This window comes from Aquarana catesbeiana, linkage group LG01, assembly GCF_042186555.1.
Source record: "Aquarana catesbeiana isolate 2022-GZ linkage group LG01, ASM4218655v1, whole genome shotgun sequence".
Taxonomy (NCBI): domain Eukaryota; kingdom Metazoa; phylum Chordata; class Amphibia; order Anura; family Ranidae; genus Aquarana; species Aquarana catesbeiana.
The window spans coordinates 49,721,484-49,736,726 of record NC_133324.1 but is presented as its reverse complement, the minus strand read 5'-3'; the positions used below and the strand labels follow the sequence as shown (position 1 = coordinate 49,736,726).

At 42.5% G+C, this 15,243-nt stretch overlaps 1 protein-coding gene across 22 annotated transcripts in view; it reads left to right on the top strand.

Moving 5' to 3' along the window:
• The window catches only part of CELF4 (CUGBP Elav-like family member 4), a 1,454,628-nt gene that overhangs the window by 1,026,176 nt on the left and 413,209 nt on the right, over positions 1-15,243 (top strand). The gene's annotated exons all lie outside the window — the stretch shown is intronic.

Below are 15,243 nucleotides of genomic sequence, written 5' to 3'. Positions count from 1 at the left end.
TCTACCTAAGATCTACTTTCCAGCTTCGGCGGGGGGAGGGGGAACATTCTGCCTGGCTCCGGGAGGTATAAGCAAAGCCTTTTGAATGATCAATTCCTGTGTGTACATTGATTTTTTTTTTTTTTTTTCCTCCCTCGGTCCCTCTCCTTATCGTTCTTTTCCTGCCCATATCATTCTAATTGATTCCTGATTACAGACTACATTGGTTACAAAATGTTATTTGTCAGGCAGAGGAGATATTCCCACTTCTCTCCGCTCAAAGCCCATTCACTGAAGACGATGCAGCCACCGGGGCAGACCACTGAGCTAATGGGGTGAATGACACCCGCCCCCTGGCGTCACTCCTATAAAACAAAAATAATAATTACCATTGCGATGGCAGCACTTTTTATTATAATTAGTACAGGCTTTTTTTTTTTATTTTTTTTTTTTTTTTATTTGTACTGTCAAATACTATTTTTATTTATTTATTTTTTATTCAGATAAAAAAAAAAAATGAAATATTACAGATATGTATGTATTATATACTATTTACGATTGGAAAGTGGCTAGCTTCAAACAAAAATGCAAAAATGTACTCAGCTATGTTGCAAAAGTAGACTTTTAACAGTGGGAGAGATCAGACTACACAGGTTGCAGATTGACGAAGAGGAAGGACACATCTTTTTTTCTCTCTCTTATACACATCCTGCAAATGACAGGGTTGGTTTCTTTTTGTTTGTTTGTTTTTGTTTTTTATTTAATTTATAAGCTAAGGATTGTTTGAACCCTGAACTATTATAATTTTAGGGAGGAGAGAAAAAAATCATTATAATGATTATTATTATTATTAACATAAATAATAATAATAATAATAATACATATTATAAATATTTAGGTAATATTCTAAAAAATAATAGTAAATATACCTATCTACCTATATATCTGGTTATATATCCATTTATTTATCTGTATATATATATAGATATCAATATATATATCTATCTATCTATATATACAGTATATCACAAAAGTGAGTACACCCCTCACATTTTTGTAAATATTTTATTTAATTTATTTAATATTTATTTAATATTTTATTTAATGTATTATTATTTATCTTTTCATGTGACATCACTGAAGAAATGACACTTTGCTACAATACAGTATTGTACAGTTGTGCTCCTAAGTTATCAGGCCAACATTACCAGGGTATGTAAACTTTTGATCAGGGTCATTTGGGTAGTTTCTGTTGTGATTATGATATTCCATGCTGGGGTTTTGGGATCCTCGGGGAGGACCCAGACCGATAACACGCCTGAGTCCTTGCTGGAAGGAATGGCTCCTATGTAGTTCGCATGTTACTCAGGTGATAGCCTATAGACCAGTTCTGTGCTGATGGATACAAAATTGGTGCAAGAATATTGGTTCAACACTGTATCTGTGTACAAGTACCTGATTCGCATTCCTTATAATTATTGTTATACTATTGCTTTGTGTTTTTATTACGTTTTCAATTAATAAACCACTGTTTATACTGTACATACTCTCTTTACGCCTTTTTACATGTGCCTCTAAAATCCACCACTAGGGGAATTTTTCTTTCTATATATAGTCATACCAAATATTGATTTAATTTCGATTTTTCTTCTGTTCGCTCGCTTTGCATTTTGTAAAGTGAGAAAAATAAACATGTATAATCTATATTTTTAACCACTTGCTGACCAGCCACTGTATATATACAGCGGCAGGTCGGCTCTCCTGCACAAAACGCCATACCCGTACGGCGTTCTGTACATGTGGAACTGTGGGCGCGCACCTGCCGCGGAAGCGCCCGCGGGGAGGGGAGGCAGAACGGGGATCTGCCTATGTAAACAAGGTGCATTCCCATACCTCCCAACATTTTGAGATGGGAATGAGGGACACCTACTAGCAAATGCATGTAGGCATAGGACACGCCCCCCTACCACACCCCCTTAAAGGAGAATTAACCAAAAAAAAGGATAATTAAATCCACAAGAGCTTTTTTTTACCACTACCATTCCTTTACATTGGCTTTTTAAAATTTACAAATGCAGCAATTTATAAATTGTATGAAAGGTTTAGCACCGGGAAACACTTTTTGATAGATAAAAAGTGCATTTTATATACAGCTTTATAGTTCAGACCAAAATGAGGGACAAATGAGGGGGCAAGAGGGACAGAGGGACATTGCTCGAAATCAAGGACAGTCCCTCGAAATCAGGGACAGTTGGGAACTATGCATTCCCATTCTGACAGGGGACAACTCTGAGATCTGCTGTTCCCAGTGATCAGGAACAGCGATCTCTGTGTTGTCCCAGTAAGCCCATCCCCCACACAGTTAGAACACACCCAGGGAACACAGTTAACTCCTTGATCGCCCTCTAGTGTTACCCCCTTCCCTGCCAGTGTCATTTATACATTGATCAGTGCATTTTTTTAAGCACTGATCACAGTATTGGTGTCACTGGTCCCCAAAAAGTGTCTTGGGGTCAGATTTGTTTGCCGCAATGTTGCAGTCCCGCTAAAAATCTCAGATCACCACCATTACCAGTAAAAACAATAAAATATAAATAAAAGACCCAAAATCTATCCCCTATTTTGTAGACGCTATAACTTTTGCGCAAACCAATCAATATACACTTATTGTGATTTTTTTTTAATCAAAAATATGTAGCAGAATACATATTGGCCCAAACTGATGAATAAATTTGTTTATATATATATATATATATATATATATATATATATATATTACATATGTATAATAGCAGAAAGTAAAAAATATATATACACCTGTAAAATTTTTTTTTAATTGTTGGTCTTTTTTTGTTTATAGCACAAAAAATAAAAATCGCAGAGGTGATCAAATACCACCAAAAGAAAGCTCTATTTGTGGGTGTAGCTTCGCAGGACCGCGCAATTGTCAGTTAAAGTGACGCAGTACCGTATCGCAAAAAAAATGGCCTGCTCATTAGGGGGGGTAAATCATTTCGGGGCTGAAGTGGTTAAAAGCATTCTTACTTTACAGTAATTCTTCACACCTGCCTAAAAACTTTTGCACAGTATTTTATATATTTAGCATATTACATATATCTATTGTGTATATAATGTGTACTGTATGTGTATATATATATATATATATATATATATATATATATATATATATATATATAAAAAACAAATTAAATTATATATATATATATATATATATATATATATATAAACAAAAAAAACTAAATAGAATTTAAAAAAAAAAGTGCAGAAATGTTTTGAAGAACCTATGTATGTATATATATATAATTTTTCTTTTTATATGTGTGTATATATATAATGAAGAATAAAGTTCCTGAGAGTTGGATGCTTCACCTCAGTCACCCAGCCTTAGCAATCTGCAAAATGTGCAGTTTGCTTCAATTTGCAAGCAAGTATAATTTGCTCCCCTTCAACTCATTAGTAACATGAGCTCTGTTTGCAGTGCTTAAGACATTAATTATTTAAATTAAACTAACGACATAAATTATTCAAATTTTATTTCCACAGCAGACACCACCGAGCGTTCGATAATAGCCAGGTTACGCAGCCGCTCCGATGACATAAACGCCAAGCGGTAATCTGAGCCCCCCGGGGTTTACTTGTGACCTTACGGAGAGATGGTGATCGGTGCGTTGCGGTGGTGGGGGATGCAGGGATGGGTTAGCGAGAGGTCAGCGACAAAGTTTACTTTGCAACTTCAGAACTGTATGGATATTGCAGGCAGGAACAAATAAAGCCATTAATGCGTCGTACCATATAGCCTGTGATATTAATACGCCTAAATTAATGCTTTACAAGTAATTAAAATTGAATGCTCCCTTGGTGAGTTAGTGCGTTTCGTTTTCCTTTGTACTAATCACTTAATTAGTTTGTAGAGATTTGTAGGTGTGCCTTTTTTTATGTCCTTAGCAGAAAACAGCTGGAAAACTGAAAATGAACTGGGTTATTTATTTACATTTTGGTTTTCGATTTTGTTAAAGGGTCCTTCCACCTGGAACATGCATTTCCGTTTTAGGCGAATACCAGAATAGTAAACGGCTTACTAGCTTTTATTTTACTTTTATTTATTTTTTTATCTTTTTTTAAAACCCTGGCTTGGGGATTAATCATTGTATCCTCTGTCTCCATGCAGCAGTAGGAGTGAGACTCTTACAGCCCCAACAGGACAGGGGGCTCTGTGTTTGGATATTTCAGTTATAGGTGGTGTGGCTGAAAGAATAGATAATAAACTATGCAAATGCCTAGGTATTTTGGTCATGTGGTCTTTGCTGAATGAGAATCAGGGTACAGAAAGGTGGATCCCACCCTTCATCACAGATTATATAATATAATGTGTAGACTTTTAGTTATGTGGGCAGCACTGGAGAGAGTGTGGAACAGCCTGCACTGACAGCATTTCCTTTAGAAAGGTAACTAATTAGGCTCTACCGTTATTTTATTATTCATTTCTACAAGTCCGTTACCATAGTCATTGGTGCAACTACCAGGGTCGCAAAGATCGCACTTGCGACCAGGCTCTAGCGTTCCGCCATTTTCAGGGGGCCACAACAGGGTTGCTGACCACAGGACTCTGAGCTGAGAGCATCTCTCTCATACAGCCCAGAGCCTGCACTGACAGCATTTCCTTTAGAAAGGTAAGTAATTAGGCTCTACCCTTATTTTATTATTCATTTCTACATGTCTGTTACCATAGTCAGTAGTGGAACTACCAGGGTCGCAAAGGCCGTATTTGCGACCAGGCCCTGGCGTTCCGCCAGTGTCGGGGGGGCCACAGCGGGGTTGCTGGCCACAGTACTCTGAGCTCAGAGCATCTCTCTCATACAGCCCAGAGCCTGCACTGACAGGATTTCCTTTAGAAAGGTAAGTAATTAGGCTATACCGTTATTTTATTATTCATTTCTACATGTCTGTTACCATAGCTAGTGGTGGAACTACCAGGGTCGCAAAGATCGTACTTGTGACCAGGCCCTGGCGTCGGGGGGCCACAGCGGGGTTGCTGGCCGCAGGACTCTGAGCTGAGAGCATCTCTCTCATACAGCCCAGAGCCTGCACTGACAGTTCCTCCTCCCTCACATGGATGGGAGAGGAGACAGCCAATCTGCTCCTTCTCCTCCCTTCCTTCCCCTCCTGTGTGTGCACCATAGGAAGTGTGAATCCCAGCAGCTGAATGATCAAACCACTTTGACCTCTTCACGCCTGCTGAACACATATATGCGGCCCTGCGTAAACCACTTAGCGCGCTGAGAGCGCGCTCCCTGTGCACTCCCAGCACGGTAGCCGGCGGCTAAAGACTTCTTTTTGTGTTATTGCTTGTTTCTAATGTTGAAGTACAACTAAGCTGTGACTGTAAGCTCTATAGTTAGGGGGCAGGGACAATGGCCCCATGTACGGTTCACGTCACCTATAGTCAACATCCAGGGTCATCCTTAATATTGATTGAACCCTGGGCAAACATTTTCTTGGGCCCTCCCGAAACCATTTGCCAACTATTTTCAGGCAGTGTAGGCTCAAGGGGCAGCTGCTTTGGGCCCCACAACAATGACTGGGCCCGGGGCAGCTGCCTCTTAAGCCCTGCCCTAAAGACGGCCCTGTCAACATTTCCAAATTGCCTTCTTGGATGACTATAAACCAGACCCGGAGGGCAAGTGGAGTCAGAAATCAGAAGCAAGCCAAAGGGTCAAAAACCAAACAGGTGGTATATGTATCAGGTCAAAGTCAGGCAGTTGATGGCTACTTGTGGCAAGAACAAGGAAAGATAAGGTACGGGACCACAATAGAACAACCCACATACTCTTTAGTGTCCAAGCCGTTTTTACAATTTTTCTTCAGCTCACATACTCTACTAAAGGTATAAATAGCAAAGGCACCTAATTTCCTTTATCCAAAATTAAGGAAAAATAAAAGTTGGGCTTTAGATGCACTGTAAACTGCTTCGTGTGGTAAAAATAAAAATATCCATTACCCAACATTCCGTTAAATAAAAAAGCAGGTTTGGCTGCAATACCTACCTTTTCTCTAGTGCTGTCCATACTACATCACCTTTCCAAGCATCAACACTGCTTGTTTTCCTGGTTGAACAATGGCCAATGTCATCCAACCACATTGTGTGAGTCAAAAACGCAACCCTTTGGGTGTAATCATGTAGCCGGGGCTCACAGTACTTGTGGACTCCTGTAACAATTTAAGAAAACTTCAGTCCTGGAGGGAGGACCTTCCACGGCCACCACTAAATTAGAGGAAGGATCTGTAATGTCACTGGATCAGCTTGGAGACTTCAGGAAAAAAGTAAATATGGGGTGTTTTAGGATAAAATGGGGAGGCTGTAGGAAGTGAGGGAGAGCAAAGAAGGAGAGATTTAAAAAAGCTTTAATACCACTTTAAGTACACTGGGCACAAGTAATTGCAGTTATAGTATGTAGGCAGGTGCAGTCTATATTCTCCACTGCAGGTGATGCTCAACTGCAGAGGCAATGCAGATGGGGAAGAAGGTCGAGAGGAACTTAGTTCCTCTATGGCGTCCTTGGTCACAGGGAGGCAGCTATCCGATAGGATTCTGGTGCCCCCTTGGACGTTGGCAGCCATCTTGGGCCAGGCAGAGTCTATTCAAAGAGGAAGTAAACTTCTTCTGAAACTTTTTCCTATAGGTAAGCCTATAATGGCTTACCTATAGGTATTGAAAATATCTCCTAAACCTGTACAGTTTAGGAGATATTTCCAGTGCATGCAGCCAGTGACATCACTGGCGCATGCGCTCTGAAGGAACGGCCCACTTGTGCCATTCCTTCCGAGCCCACGCTGTAAACCGCGGCTCCCGCATGCAAGTGCGAGAGTGACATCATCGCAACTCCAGCCAATCAAAGTGCCAGAGCCATGAAACCCGGAAAAAGCTCCGGGAAAGATGTCGGCCATGACAGCGGTGTGCGGGGACTGCTGCAACAGCTTTGTTTTAAGGTAAGTATTTCATAATGAGCTAGTATGCGATGCATACTAGCTCATTAAGCCTTTATCTTGCAGGGCTTTTTTGGGGTGGAATTTTTTTTTAGAGGTTTACAACCTCTTTAATACCCTGGCTCCCGGGCTTGGCGTGCATTTTGCAGGTTGCTAGTGTAGGGACAGGTCATCCGTCTGTGTCAGGGACAGTACTTAGAGTCAGGGAAAGGTTCCGGAGGAGTAAGGAACGCACAGGGACTACATAAACCTTTGTGGAAAACCTCTACTTTGGGTGTGGACCAGCCAGGCCGCATTCCACTACCCGTGGCAGATGCTGTCAGCATCTCTGGGTCTTTAGGCTACTGTCCCCTCATAATGTCCCATTTGGGTTTCCTCCCCGTTGGGCCTGTACTGCTGAACTTTTGTTACAATATATTCCTGTTGCTGAACGTGGACATCACGCTGCACTTACCCACAAGTAGACATCGGTCAGAGAGGTGCAATGTATTAACAATGTGCTCACAACCCCAGTGCTATTCTGGACATAAAGAGAGCACCCATGTGATTTGAGCCCCTGAGGATAGATTTTTGAGCACCTCACAGTGAACATCTAACTTACTGCAACTGGATGGCTCATGACCTGGGATCAGAGGTAATCTTAGATTTCTAGAATTATTTTTGTAAGCATCCTATTTTTTTGGGGGGGACAAGCATTTGTCTGAAGCGATTCAGCTACGCACATCAGAATTTCCTTTGGCCTCTATCCAACCCATTAGAGAGAACTCCTCCTCAACGACAGATGGTAGGACAGGTGTGAAGGTGCCAAACCTGAGGGTTTTATTCTTACCGTTCCCTTTTATTAGCTAAATTAAATGCCATAGTGTCAGATTTTAGCTGCAGGATCTAAGCTTCTGAAATGCTTGCTAAAAAATTATTCAGCGTTTTCCTTCCAAAGCTTGTCAATAATTTTGTTGTTGACCATTTTCTAGCAGCCCGCCTTGACCTCTCGGTTTCTCATTGACTCCACTTTCTAGAACTTTTTTCTTTCTTTTTTTTTTTTTTTTTTAACAGCAATCTCCTCTCCTGAATAAGCTCTGTTAAAAAATAAGTCCACATCAGGAATTCATTGGTTTTCTCATGTCATCGTCTTTCATACTATTCGATAATTCCATCACATTGCCCGTGTTCATCCCTTGACTTTTTTGACTTACCGAAGAGTCTTGAGCATTGATTAACAAATCAGAACTTGCGCTTGACTGTGTTATCTTCGAAAGCCAGGCTTGTTGTGCTTCCAACATGGACCAGGTGAATCGATCAGAAGGAATGAAAGAAAAGAAAAATCAGATCATTCTGCGGCGCAGGAAAAATAAAATGCAAATGTTGACTGGTGGGGCTCCGTTCTTGAGTCTGTGTTCTTCCCCTTATCAACAATGGCTGCGTTGAATGGGAAATGAAATGTCAGCTGTTTAATCAGACAGGTCATCTGATTCCTTCAATGATGTCTTCGAGCGTTGGTCCTCATCAAAAGTTTTCAATGTTCCTTTTATTTACGGCGTGCTGGCTTCCTATTCCCACAGGTCCTCCCACTCAATGCCTTGTCAACTCAACGAGACCTGGAAAGAGCTCTGTGTGATAGCATAAAAGGAGAAGACATATTGATATTAGGTTGTTCTAAAAACAGTAACTTACTTATCAAAGGTTTCCAGCTGTTTAGATAAAAACAAATCAAAAGATTTAAGGTCTAATAAATGTGTGTGTATGTGTGTGTGTGTGTGTGGGGGGGGGGGGGGGGGCAGGGGTGGTGGATTGCCAGTTATCCAACCTTTCAATGTTGGGTCCCCTCCAGGGTACACGGAATAAAATAGAGCCCTAGTGGTCATCAGTAGAGAGCACAAGGAATGCCAAGGAGCCTAGTGGTCATCAGTAGAGAGCGCAAGGAATGCCAAGGAGCCTAGTAGTCATCGGTAGAGAGGAGTCAAACTGAGTTTTTATTTTCCTAAAATTTTGACGGAAATCAAGAGAATATTACTAAATTTCGCTATTGGTTGTAGTCAATGGGGAGGGCAGATTTAGGTGTATCCCTTCTCAATATTTTCAACAAGGAAGTACCCATGAAATAACTTTGCAGGCTCAGGGAACCCCCTGATAATAATTTACGACATCTACAGCTCACTGTACATTAGTGTGATGATTTGTGGGATGAATGTTCCTTACATTGGTGGCCAGTAGGAAGAATGTTCTTTACATTGATGATCAGTGGGAAGAATTCCCCTTACATTGGTCGTCAATAGGAAGAATAACCCTTACATTGGTGGTCAGTGGGAAAAATGCTCCCTACATTGGTGCTCAGTGGGAAGAATGCTCTTTGAATATGTGATCAGTGGGAACAACACTGGAACAACACTCTTTACCTTGGTGATCAATGGGAAGAATGCTCCATACATTGGTGGTCAGTGGGAAGAATGCTCCTTACATTGGCGGTCAGTGGGAAGAATGTTCCCTACATTGGTGATCAGTGGGAAGAATGTTCCTTACATTGGTGGTCATTGGGAAGGATGCTCCTTATATTGGTGATCAGTGGGAAGAATGTTCCTTACATTGGTGGTTAGTGGGAAGAAGGTTCCTTACATTGGTGCTCAGTGGGAAGAATGTCCCTTACATTGGGGATCAGTGGGAAGAATGTCCCTTACATTGGGGATCAGTGGGAAGAATGTCCCTTACATTGGGGATCAGTGGTTAGAATACTCCTTTGATTGATGATCAGTAGAAAGAATGTTCCTTACATCGGTGGCCAGTGTTCCTTACATTGGTGGTCAGTAGGAAGACTGCTCCTTACCTTGGTGATCAGTAGGAAAAATGCCCCTTATACTGGTGGTCGATAGGGATAATTCTCCTTATGTTTGTGGTTATTGGGAACAATTATCTTTACAGATAGATAAAACAATTGGTATGAGTGGTTACTCATCTGAGAGGCAGAAGTTGCTTATTGCTCAAGGACCCCCAAGAAACCTCTGGAGGAACCCTAGTTGAGAAAGATTGGCCTAGAGCAGTGGTTCTCAACCTCAGCCGTCAAGTACCCTCAACAGGCCATGTTTGCAGGTTTTCCTTTATCTTGCACCGGTGCTTTAAATCAGAGTCAATGGCTTGGTATTTTGGACAGCTATTTTAGAGAGAGAAATTCCCAAAACATGGCCTGTTGGGGGTACTTGAGGACTGAGGCTGAGAACCTCTGACCTGGAGCGTCCCTTTAACAACAACATCCCCTATAATAAATATATTACGCCTGGCATTTACTATGTTCCTCTTCAGGCTGACACGCATTATCCACCTTGTATGGGCAAGTTTAATACTAATCAGGGACTCCATTCTGTTAGCCAGTGTGGGGCTATTATGGGAAATGCAGGGGAAATGTGCTATTTCAGCATTCCAAGGACAATGAATAATTATTTAGCCCGCGCTCTAATGCTTCGTGACGTCACCCAAAATCGCTTGATGGCATTTCCCAACCTTATTATTCTCCAGCGACTTGGTGTAATTGGTTGTATAAATCACGCAGAGGAAATGAAATAATACAGAGGTACATATGTTTATCCAATTAATACGTTATAGAGTGAGTGGCTACTTAAAAGGACCTGTCTTCTGTGAAGCACCATCACAGTGTTACAGTATCAATGTGGTTTTTTTTTTCCGACGGAATTCCACTCAAGCTGTTGATGAGTAATTAGCAGTGGAAAAAAAGACAGAATTGTGGTCTTGTCTATTAAAACATCAGATTCGTTTTCATTGAGCTGCATGAAGATGGCAGTTCTGGATGCCGCTCTCTACTTGGTGCTGCAGATAATTGCTGGGAATAAGCACCCAGCATGACAGATCCTAATTGTCCCATGGGGTAATAAGTGAACCAATGCACGTCCAGTCACATTTGTTCTTGGATCTATCCAAGCTATATCTGGCTTTAATGCAGATCTTCCGTGGTCAGTAATAATAAAATATCCCATCAGTGAGAGGAATAATGCACCATCATTGGAATTGTCCCATCTTGAGTGTCAGTGGGAGGAACAGTGCACCATTGTTGGTGTCAGTGGAGGAAATAGTCCACTATTGATGGTGTTATTGGAAGAATTATTGCCCCATTGTTGGTGTCATTAATAGGAATAGTGCCCCATCATTGGTGTCATTGGGACAACTGACACCAGTGCTTCCTTAATGGTGTCAGTGGAAGGAATAGTATCCCATTGTTGGTGTCATTAGAAGGACAGGACCTCATCATTGGTGTAAGTGAAAGGTACTGTATAGTTCCCCATTGTTTGTGACAGTGGAAAGAATAGTGCCCCATTGTTGGCTTAAGTGGAAAGTTTAGTGCCCCATCACTGGTGTCAGTGGGAAGGAATAGTGCCCCATTGTTGGTATCAGTGGAAATAATAGTGTCCCATTGTTGGGGTAAGTGTAAAGTATCGTGCCACATCATTGGTGTCAGTGGGAGGAATAGTGCCCCACTGTTGGTGTCAATGGAAAGAATAATGCCCCATCATTGGTGTCAGTGGGAGAACTGACACCAATGCTTTATTGTTGGTGTCAGTGGAAGGATTAGTAAGCCATCATTAGTGTTACTGGAAGGAATAGTGCCCCATCGTTGGTGTCAGTGGGAGGAATTGTGCCCCATTGCTGGTGTCAGTGGGAGGAATAGTGCCCATCGTTGGTGTCAGTGGGAGGAATTGTGCCCCATCGTTGGTGTCAGTGGGAGGAATTGTGCCCCATTGCTGGTGTCAGTGGAAGGAATAGTGTCCCATCATTGGTGTCAGTGGGAGGAATAGTGTCCCATCATTGGTGTCAGTGGGAGGAATTGTGCCCCATTGCTGGTGTCAGTGGGAGGAATAGTGCCCCATCGTTGGTGTCAGTGGAAGGAATAGTGCCCCATTGTTGGTGTCAGTGGGAGGAATAGTGCCCCATTCCTGGTGTCAGTGGAAGGAATATTGCTTCATTCTTGGTGTCAGGGGAGGAATAGTGCCCCATCATAGGTGTCAGTGGGAGAAATAGTGTCCCATCATTGGTGTCAGTGGAAGGAATATTGCTTCATTCTTGGGTTCAGGGGGAGGAATAGTGCCCCATCATTGGTGTCAGTTGAAGGAATATTGCTTCATTCTTGATGTCAGTGGGAGAAATAGTGTCCCACCATTGCCCATTGTTGGTATTAGTGAGATTCAAAAATCTCCCCTCAGGAAAAGTGAGACTCTGTTAATTGCCTTTTTTTTAAAATAAAGCAGTACAAGGTTTACTTTATAGCTCAACTCCAGCCATTCAATAAAACATCATTAAATAAATTATTTTGAATGCCAACGGTGTAAGTATCTGACTGTGAGTTGGTATCAACCTCTTACAATCCCTATAGAGCAGAGCTCAGCCTGGGAGAGGAAGAAGCAGCACAATGAGCCAGTCAGTTGTGCTTCAGTGCTAACAAGAAGCATTTGGGGGGGGGGGGGGGGGGAGCAGAGTGACAGAAAGATGATCTCAGCATTCCGCTGCTTCTCTTTCACTGTCCAGTCAAGATCTGGGGGGAAGGACAAGATTTCTAAGTGGCATTTAACTTCAGCAGAAAAGAAAAGGTCTTCTGCTCCACCAGACAGGACTGCTCTATGTCGTAGAACTATGTGATTCTCACGACTGGATGGACAGAAATACAGCCCTTCTTATATTTATTCCATGCGTTTTTAGCTGTCTTCCTGAAGCTCAACTCTACCTGCAATCTGTTTGTTCCTGGGATTATTATAGAATAATATATCTGCAGATATTAATAAACACGCTCATTATTGGATCCTTGGCTGTTAATTGGTTTCCTCCGGGAAAGCTAAGCGGGGTAATCACGCTCCCGGAAGAGTTAACCGCTCTCAGCCCATTTGTCTCCATAAATGATAGTTGGCTGGACGTCCATATCGGAGATAATGGATCATTTACTGTATAACACCCACACCACACTTGTACAGGTTTTCCTTGGGCTTTGCTAATTAATTACACCAAAGATGATATTTACAGAGGATAGCAAATGAATTGGGCTCCCCGGGGATTCTGGCCTTTAGGGTGGCCATACACAGGCAGATGGCTCCCCAAAAAATCAATGGCTGGTACACCATCTGCCTTCCTCGCTCAAGCTGTGAGATGCCGCACTGTATTCAGCATCAAAGGACAGGAGCCACAAATGAGATCTACATGGGTTGTCAAATCTGCAATACGATTGTACTGTTTATGGCTATTAAGGCAATTCTTTAGTAATGTTAGCCAATTTTATAGTAGTTCTTACTCCCTTCCTTGAAATGTCATATAAACAGTCCTTTAAAATCCGCAGCTACACTATATTGTCGAAAGTATTGGGACGTCTGCCTTTATACACACATGAACTTTAATGGCATCCCAGTCTTATGCCCTGTACACACAACCGGTTTTGCCATTGGAATAAACTCTGAAGGTTTTTCCGATGGAATTCCACTCACGCTGTCTTGCCTACACACGGTCACACCAAATTCCGGCCGTCCAGAACGCGGTGATGTACAACACGTACGACGGGACTAGAAAACGGAAGTTCAATAGCCAGTAGCCAATAGCTTCCGTCTCATACTTGCTTCAGAGCGTGCGTCGTTTTTGGTGCGTCGGACCAGCATACAGACGAGCGTTTTCTTCCGATAGTAGTTTGTTCCGTCGGAAAAATATAGAACATGTTCTCTATCTAAGTCCGTCTGAATTTTCGACGGAAAAAAGTCCAATGGGGCCTACACACGGTCGGAATATACGATGAACAGCTCCCATCGGACTCTTCCTGTCGGAAATTCCGCTCGTGTATACACGACATTAGTCCATAGGTTTCAATATTGAGTTGGCCCACCCTTTGCAGCTATAACAGTTTCAAATCTTCTGGGAAGGCTGTCCACAAGGTTTAGGAATGTATCTATGGGAATGTTTGACCATTCTTCCAGAAGTGCATTTGTGAGGTCAGGCACTAATGTTGGAAGAGAAGGCCTGGCTCGCAGTCTCCGTTCTAATTCATCCCAAAGGTGTTCTATCGGGTTGAGGTCAAGCTAGTCAAGTTCTTCCACCCCAGACTCGCTCATCCATGTCTTTATGGACCTTGCTTTGTGCACTGGTGCGCAGTCTTGTTGGAACAGGAAGGGGCCATCCCCAAACTGTTCCTACAAAGTTGGAAGCATGAAATTGCCCAAAATGTCTTGCTATGCTGACGCCTTAAGAGTTTCCATCACTGGAACTAAGGGGCCAAGCCCAACCCCCGAAAAACAACCCCACACCATAATCCCCTTCCAGCAAATGATTTGGGCCAGTGCACAAAGCAAGGTCCATAAAGACTTGGATGAGCGAATTTGGGGTAGAGGAACTTGACTGGCCTGCACAGAGTCCTGACCTCGACCCGATAGAACACCTTTGGGTTGAATTAGAGCGGAGACTGTGAGACTCTTCCAACATCAGTGCCTAACCTCACAAATGGAAGAATGGTCAAACATCCCATCAAGTTCCTCCACCCCAAACTCGCTCATCTATGTCTTTATGGACCTTGCTTTGTGCACTGGTCCAAATCATTTGATGAAAGGGGGATTATGATGTGGGGTTGTTTTTCAGGGGTTGGGCTTGGCCCCTTAGTTCCAGTAAAAGGAACTCTTAAGGCCTCAGCATACCAAGACATTTTGGACAATTTCATGCTCCAAACTTTGTGGGAACATTTTGAGGATGGCCCCTTCCTGTTCCAGCATGACTGCTCACTGGTTCACAAAGCAAGGTCCATAAAGACATGGATGAGCGATCAAATACCACCAAAAGAAAGCTCTACTTGTGGGGAAAAAGGGACATAAATTTTATTTGGTTACAGTGTTGCATGACTGTGCAATTGTCAGTTAAAGTAATGCAGTACCGTTTCGCAAGTAATGGCCTGGTCATGAAGACAGGTCAAGTGGTTATAAAACCTCTTAGTGCCTGCACCTCCCGGCCCTATAAGAAGTTGATAACGCCGGGAGGCGGGGTGGTGCTTAATATCACGTGACTGCCGTGAATGGCAGTCACGTGATCTGAAAACTCCTGATCGCTTCTTGCTTCTGGTTAGGCAACGGTAACTGTGGCAGAAGCGCGCACGCTCTCGGCACAGGTGTATTGGCAGCAATTCACGCCCCTTGGCGCTAAGGATCAGGCGCCAAGAGGCCGCATATTTGCATACCGAAAATACAGCAAGGGGTTACTGTATTTATTGGCGTATAACGCGCACTTTTTCATCCTGAAAATTGG